We start from the raw sequence: 8,407 nt of genomic DNA, 5'->3' as shown, positions 1-8,407 counted from the left end.
GGCCCGGCTTTAGTCTCACTCCCTCACTCCGTGTGCGTGTGTGGGGGGGTCATCAGCTGGGCCCGGATTTGCCTCATGGGGAAGAGTCTTTGGGGCGCCAGTGACAGCGGCGTGAGGAGGCCAGACGTTGGGGAGAACCTTCAGGGGGGCGCACACATGAACAGGTGCTGTTGTGTGTTAGTTTGTGCATCACATTGCTGTGCCACAGCTGTGCTTTGATTTGAAATTAAGCAATTGAGAGGGTGAACACTGTGGTGGACACTGTGGTTTTCTGGGGGCAGATGAACAGCAGACGTGCCTCTAACGGTCCAGGATCCTTCCAGAAGTTCCAGGTGCCCGGCCGGGCCTGCCAGCCTCTGCGGCCACCTCTCCTGGAGGCCGGGGCGCGCCCTGAGCTGTCCGGGCGGGCCTGGCCTTCTCCCTAAGAGCATGTTGAGCCAGCAACCGCGAAAACCAAACGAGGGAAAATCAGATTTGGGGGACATTCGAGAGTGAACAGGCTCTTGGGCCCCTCTTTTGAGTTCGCGCAGGATGTGCCGTGTTGGCAGGACAGTGCTGACCTAGCAGGGCCATATAAAAGCCAAAGTCAAATCAGATGAAGGGCGCTGATTCTCACTGTGGATGTGACTCCTGATATTCAAACGAGGAGACGTGGCACCCGCTGAAAAGAAATAACTACTCGTAGTAGTGTCGTGCAATGTAGGGAATTGAAGGTTTGAGTGGCATTTTCTTCTTGTTGGGCTGTGGTCTTTGAAATGTGTGTTCCCTTTGTTCTGCTCTCCTGCATACATTGTGTGTGCGTGTGTGCATGTGTGTATGCGCATGTACAACTGGGTATGCATATATATATTTGCTTTATTATTTATCAACGATGCTAAGATCGTTTCAGCATTTTCATGGCTTAGTAAATTTATTCCCCAGGGAAAAGTCACATGTGGATTTTGAGTTTGTGTAGGAAAAAAGTCACAATGACTCACAGCTTAATATCTTAATGTAAAGCAGGCCCTGGACCAGGAGCTGGGAATTCAGTGAGAAAAAGAGATAGACCCAGGCCCTGTGAATCTGTCTGGAGAGGCAAATGTCTCATCAAGTTTTGGCTTGGAAATGAGGATCTTGAGCTTAAAGATGTGATAAAATGCCTCCCTCTTCCCCGCGTTACCAATGGTTGGGAAACTGATGATCAAGTTATGTCATTCTGACCTGTCTAAAGGGTCTGATCAAGAAGTTTTTACATCTTTCCAACTTTGTAGACAATTTTAAATGTTTCAACTTGTCCTTTGAATTTTAAAATAAGCAGATGTGATAGACATGACAAAGATGATGGAGGAAGAGAAATAAACATCTATAGCCCTAATGACCTAACATGAATCATTGTAACATCTGTGCATTTGCTGCAGTCTTTTGGAGAGCTGATTATGGAGTTGTAGACAAAGCATTGTACAATTTTTCTAGTGGTTTTTCCATTGAAAATTTATCATAAGCATTTTTTCATGTTTCATATAATGTCCTTCAAAAATTGTATGACTATAAATACACTACACCATGACTGTGGCCTCACTGGGAGTCATAACCCTATTCATGGATATTCGCTGTCTCCAGGGTTTCATCATTATGTACAGTGTTCTCAGGTTATAGGAATTTATGTATTACTGTGCAATGTTACATTTATCATGATAAATTCCAAGCAGTTATATTCCTAGAAAAGGAGTCTATTAAATTACTATATATCTGTGCTAAAAATTATAATCTAAGATTATATAATCTGACATCTGACTAAAATTTATTATATGCTTTATGAGGCAAATCTGCTTCCTTTTAGTATTTGTGGTTCAGCTTCCTCTTTTGCAGGATAAAAGAAGATGAAAGAATAGCTTGGCATTATGACCTTTGCACTCTGTAGAGTCTTGCCCTTTAACAAATTCATCAGAATTCCAAATGATAAAATGCTCTTTTTAGAGTGAAAACAAGCAAGGGAGGGATGCTGTAAAAGTGGGAGCTGAAACAATGTGTAAGAAAATACAAAATCTTTCAGGGAAAATGAGTCATGAGTTCAGGAATATAGTTTGCCTTTTGCTTTCTTACTTAGACTTCAAGTAAATGATCACAGGAGCTTAGAGAGAGAGAGAGAGAAGCCTGCATCCCAGGTCAGGGTGAGCACGGATGTCCTGTGGTGCTCTGGTCCATTCAGTACAAGTGGAAGTGGGCTAATGAGCAAAACTGAGGTTGGGAAATATTTTCTGCTGTAGGAAAGTTGTACCAAAATTCAGGGAGAGAGCTCCTGGCTTAATCTTAAAGGGAGAAGGTTAAGATTGGAAGCACTCTGTGGGTAAGACAGAATTGACTTCTGAAGCAGTTTCTCCATGAGACCCCAGGGGCTGTACAACTAAAACAGATGAAATATTTTCAGGGTGCAGGGTCGGAACCCTGAGTCTGGAGGTGTGCACAGGACTGAGTCATGGAGAATTAGAAGTAGGGTTGCTGTGGACTCTGCCACCCCCCAAGCAGTTGCATATACTGAGATCAGAGTGAGACTTATCTCCAGTGATACAAAGGAAGGAGATCAAAAGAAAACTTTGGGGTGAAGAGGATGTGGGTCGAAGCCATTGGAACTCAAGCCATGTTCCAAGTGAAATAAAATCATTCTTTTAAATTAAAAAAAAAAACTATTATCTAGAGGAAGATGGGTTATCATGCATGAAGAAAAAGTAATAAAAAGTAGCTAACATTTAGATCCATAGCCTGATGAACATGTTGATTTTGAAAAGTTAAAAGCAGGGAAATATTACATTTCTGGTGTAGGTGGATTGAATAGAATTTATGTAAAAGGAATATTGAGACTAGCTTGAGCCCTTCACTCTCCCTCTCCAAAGTTAAATATCAGTAAGAAGTAAAATAATATACTGAACACGTGTGAATCTGAAAAATACTGGCAAACAATTCAGATATGATACTAAAATGGATTAAAAATGAAATATCAAATGATGAAGAAATATATACTAGATAAGTGCTATCAATAAAAGATGAGGTAGAAATGTGTAAATTAGGGCCAATAAATTGAAAAGTAATCACATGAGAAAAAGGACTTTAAAGTAATCAAGTTACTATTTTTAATAAAGTTGCAATTACAAGCATTCTCTACATAATAGCATCATAGAATTATATATGTATATCTCCCACAATGCTTTCCTGTGTATTTTTTTTTTGGGGGGGGAGCAGGTTCTGTAACCTATAATGGGCTAAAAAAATCAGCATGCCCATTGAGAGAGTGAAGAAAACAAAACAGAACAGGCAAAGAGAGAGGATCATGTTCAAAAACATGAACGAATTCATTATGAAATAGGAAAGCTTTGGAGCTGATGGAATAAAAACTAACACAACATTCAGATCCTTAAGGCAGAGTAATCGATAGCTCCCTGTCGGATGGAGTCGTTCACCAAGAACTAAGAAGATGAAGAAGAAAGTTAAGAATGGGACTCAGTGAGGAAAGACGTTGGAGAAACTGAGAAATTAGAAGGATGAGGACCTGGAATCAGGGAGGGGGTGGTACAGATTCATCAAGAGAACAAACCCCAACACATTGTAGGGACTCCACCAGCAGAACGGAAGGGGGCATGGCTGAAAAATAAACCAGGACCTCAGGCTTGACTGAGTGAGGCTATTTTTGTTCCTATCTTGCTATGTCTCACGAAATATCTAAATACCTTATCTCCCAGTCAACAGTAACTAAAGGTTACATCCTTTATTTTTTTTTCTGTCTATTCTCTGTTATAAATTATGAGATCCATAGATCAGTTTCACATATCTCTGGAGAAGGAAAAGACTTTTTTTTTACTTTTTTTATTTCTGAAGAGTGTGAAGGAAGGAAGCCTGCATCAGACAAGATACAAGTCCGTGATGGCTTAAAATGTTATTGAATATATGTTACAAAATCTGCTGAGGTGAAAGAAAATCCTGGATTTAATAAAACTGGGATGGGACTTTTTCAAGAATGGAAACTCTGAGAAGCTATAGCACAGAGAATAAATATAAAGAAATATATAAAGATTTGGAGAGTCTCTCCTTAAAGTATGCTTTCCTTTGCCCTCAATTCAATGTGTGTCAATACTTCATAGAAAAAAAATTAAACCCTGGGGAGCCTGAAGGTAATTTTATACCTTTTATTAAGTAAAAAAATTAAAGCAATTTTAAAACCTGCTTATTTGAACTAGACAATTTGTTTTTGTGACCTTCCTTCCAGCAAACGATAGGTATATTCTAGATCAGACCATTGTAGTAGAAAAGTCAAGAACAAAATTTATTTTATCTTCCCATGAAACAAAACTTTATTCTTGTATAGGAAATATATTCCTTTTTGTTATTTGGGGGCAAATTCTTAAGTTCCATGAGGAAAGCTTGAGAATAAAATTTATTGTATATACGTATAGTTATACATCAAAATTTTCATCTCAATATTCTCTTTTGCCTGTATTGGCTGGAACTGGCTTGTTATTTTCCCCTCAAACCATGAGTCTTGACGATGAATTGTAACCTGCTCTCGGCAGCTTGAGCACAAGGGATCCAGCCCTAGTTTGGACTAGTGCTGGGAGGGCATGTAAAGAGCACCTGCGGGTGATTTAAAACCATCCTGTTTCCCAGGCGCTGCCCTGGAAGGTTCTGATCAAGTGTGTGTGAAGTGAAGGGCCCTGCTTGAGAATATTTAAAATCCTTACTGGATGATTCAAATATTAAGCCTTCTTTGGAAATTGCTATTTCAAACCATCTACCTTCTTAGTCCAAACTTTGTCAATCTATATTACAAAATTAAACAACCACACACAACTATAGAGGGTTCCTTTGGATATTACATACTATTTAAATATAATATGGAAATTTTTTGAAAACCACTGTTTTATTTATTTATTATTGTATTATTTCTATTGAGGTGACCTTGGCTTACAACACTAAAATTTAAGGTTCAGGTCACACCGCTTCAATTGTATGCTATCATAGCACACCCACCAGCAAGCCACCGATGGTGCTCTGCCACGGTTCATGGGCCCCTCCTACATTTGCACCCCCTCTCCCCACCCCTTCTGGTAGTCTCAGTTCAACAGTCAGATTTCTAGGATTTGTTTTGGATTTTGAACCACCCACGGAGACTGCACCCTGCCTTTTATAGGCTGTTTTTGCAAGGCTGTATCATGATTTAGGGAGGACCAAGACATAGAAGGGGAAGGAGAGAGGGGCAGGGAAAGGGAGAGAGGAGAGAGAGAGGTTGCTGCAGTGGCCCCAGGGGTGAAATTTCAGGGTGGGTTAGTTCTCCCAGGGCAGTGGTTAACACTCAGCTAATACTTAAAGAGGAAACAGCGCAGCTGCCAGCCTTTCCTCTAAGCAGGAGCCTCATTCTGATTCCAGGGAAAGAGGCTTCTAACCCCTTCAAGTTCAAGAGCTAAGGGGGCTCAGGGGACTGAAGACAAGTTGCCTGAGAGTGGTCTGAGGACTGGCATTGCCCTCCCGGGCAGCCATGCACCACTCAAGTTTCACTTCTTAGACTTGGGAGAGGCCAGAAGTTGGAGCCTCCCCTGGGAAAGAAGGTTCTATCCCCAAAGTCATGGGAAGGTCAGATTGAAAGACTGGACAGCTGAACACTGAAGGGGTAACGATCAGAGGTCAGAAAGTGACCTTGGCCAGGGCACCCTCCTCCTCCAAGCCTCAGCTTCATCTGTTAGTTGGTAATAACAAAGACAGCTGCCTCCCAGGCATGGTGAGTGGGTGAGCTAATCCAAGGCTGGTGGATCCACACATCAGAGCCCCCAGCAAATGTGAGGTGTAATCTGCTTAAGCGCAAAAACTAATTATCTTCATATTTTACTTGTTTTAATGAAATCCAACATTATTGCAAAAAGAATTGTATGAAAGTTCTTGAAGATAAAAATAAGAGTCAAATTCCTTTCAGTCTCTTCCCCTGCAACCCCCTTCTCCCAAGGAAACAAACTTCCTGAATTCTAAACTTGCTTCCAGCTCCTATGGATCTGGCCAAGCTTCTCTGGACTTTTCCTGTGTGATGGGGACAATATAAAAAATGACCCCAGAGGGGAGTGAAGGATTTGGGAATAGTTCCTCACACAGTCCAACTTTCAACAAACGTTGGCTCTCATCTTTCAAGAGAGAAACAAACAAAAAACAAAGGATGCATGATACTTAAGCTTGAGTCTCATCTAAAGTTGTGTTTGGTTGTTAACAGATCATCACTGTACCCTCTGTATTGCTAAAATGCATAGGTAGCTGAGCAGTTATAAGAGGGTATTGATACATGTTATCAGGAATCTCCCCACCAGTACAAAAGTCCTTTCTACAGACTGATGTGTGGTCATTGTCTCAGACAATATCCAGAAGGGAGCTTACCACCTCTCATATGGTAACTCTAATTCATTATATAATTAATTGCATAACAATGGAATACCATGCATTATTATTGGAAACTTTTACATTAAACAGTTTTATTGAGTAAATAGCTACCACCTCAGTGCATTGATAATGTCCACTGGGTCTGGAGTTGCTTTGCTGGGAAGACAGAGAACACTGCAAAAAATTCACAACCATGACTGTGTTCTGATTTTGAGTGTGACAGAGAGACTTCTCAATAAATCCCTTCTTTCTGCCCCAGGACAACCTCTGCAGGAAAACATACAACCTCTTATCCTGTATCACAACTGCAATCTATTTTTTTGTTTTCACTTTCTCAGCATGTTCTGTCAAGAATTTATGAGACTAAAATGAACTGTAGGAAATTAAGAAATCTGTCAACCTCAGGAAATTAAGACAGCTGTCTCTCTACTACATGATAAAAGATAATCAGATGGGAGTTAATAATGCTTTCCTCCCAAAATTTAGGAAAGAGATAATCAAAGCACAAGAGAATATTTCTAGGATTCACCTCAAGGGAAAAGGCTGGAAAAATGAAAGATCATTTCAGTAACCTGAAAGTGACATTTAGCTAGATTTGATGAGAAGTTTGATGAATTCTTGCCAGAAAAAGATACATTTTTATAAATGTGTGACTGAAAAACCATGAAATGAATCATATAGTAAGATTGATTTCAATTTTTGGAGATGAGAAATGTCTGTACTATTTTTACAAACAAGAGTTGCCAAGAGTTTGTAATGACCTGGTTGTATCATTAGAACATGTTTAAAAGAAGTAGTTTTCTTTTTATTATCCTTTAATACTATACTTAAAGTTTACTTTCATAGTTGTGGAAGCCACTTTGTCTTTCCTCAGATCCTGCTCCTCTAGGTGTCTGTGTCTTCTTATCTGTGAAATTTTCCTAAGAATTGGACGACATAATATAGGTCATACTTAGAAGAAGACCTGGCACGTGATCAACCCTTGATAACCTCTATTGTTATATGGCAGTCAATAAAATTTGGGAGGAAATCAATTGATTAGCTCACTATTTACCATGGGAACTGCCTTTCCTTCCAAACCATTTCATTACCTTTCTGTGGGGTTACGTATGTGCACACGTGTTTAAGAATTGTTTTCTGTCTTATGAAACATTCAGACTAGGGGATATCTATTCTGTTTTTACATGTGATTATTAAGACCAAGAGGCAATCTTTAAAATTCTATTTATTTTCTTACATCGTTGTTAATTTTTGGACAGTATTTGATTTCTTTACTCTGATGCGGCCCTTGTAGTTCTCCCACCACCACAGCACCCATGACCCATCACCACAGTCTCTTGTACTCTTCCCACCCATGTTTTGACCCTCCTCTTTCCTTTTCACTTGCTGGACGCCTCAGATCCATAGTCAGTTTGCAAGTGTTGTTGCTCTCCTGACCCTTTGTTCAGTTTCTCTACATTCCACATCTAAGTGAAACCATCTGATATTTGTCTTTTTCCTCCTGACTTATTTCTCTCAGCATCATCCACCCATGTTGCTGTGAATGGCATGAGTGTATCCTTTTTGATCGCTGAGTAGTATTCCATGGTGTCGATATACCACATCTTCTTGATTCACTCATGAGATGCAATTATTAGCCCCCCTACTGATGACATGCTTCCCCAAGGGGAAGAATCCCATTCTAGGTGGGCATGGAGGCTGTAGGAGGGGACCTGTGGAAGCCTGAGGAACAGGGGGCCAGAGCAGGGAATAGTGTCTTTGGGTCCCAAGTAGGGGCAGAAAATGATCTGGGCTGGAAGGAGGAAAGGAGGAGAGATTCAACCTTTGGAGATAGACTAAGAGGTCCCTGCTGGGCAGAGAGATGCAGCCACCAAAGGCTCTGAGGCTGCTGTACCCTGGGAGCTGGAGGAAGGGCAGGTGAGGTGGAGCTGGACAGCAGAAAATAAGACAAGAATAGCACTTCAAAAGCACATGGCATAAAATGTGTGAGGCTCTGATCATTTGTTCTGAATGGACATGT

Source organism: Talpa europaea, assembly GCF_964194135.1.
Source record: "Talpa europaea genome assembly, chromosome: 6".
Classification (NCBI taxonomy): Eukaryota; Metazoa; Chordata; class Mammalia; order Eulipotyphla; family Talpidae; genus Talpa; species Talpa europaea.
The sequence above is the reverse complement of the archived record's forward strand: the minus strand, read 5'-3'. Positions refer to the sequence as shown.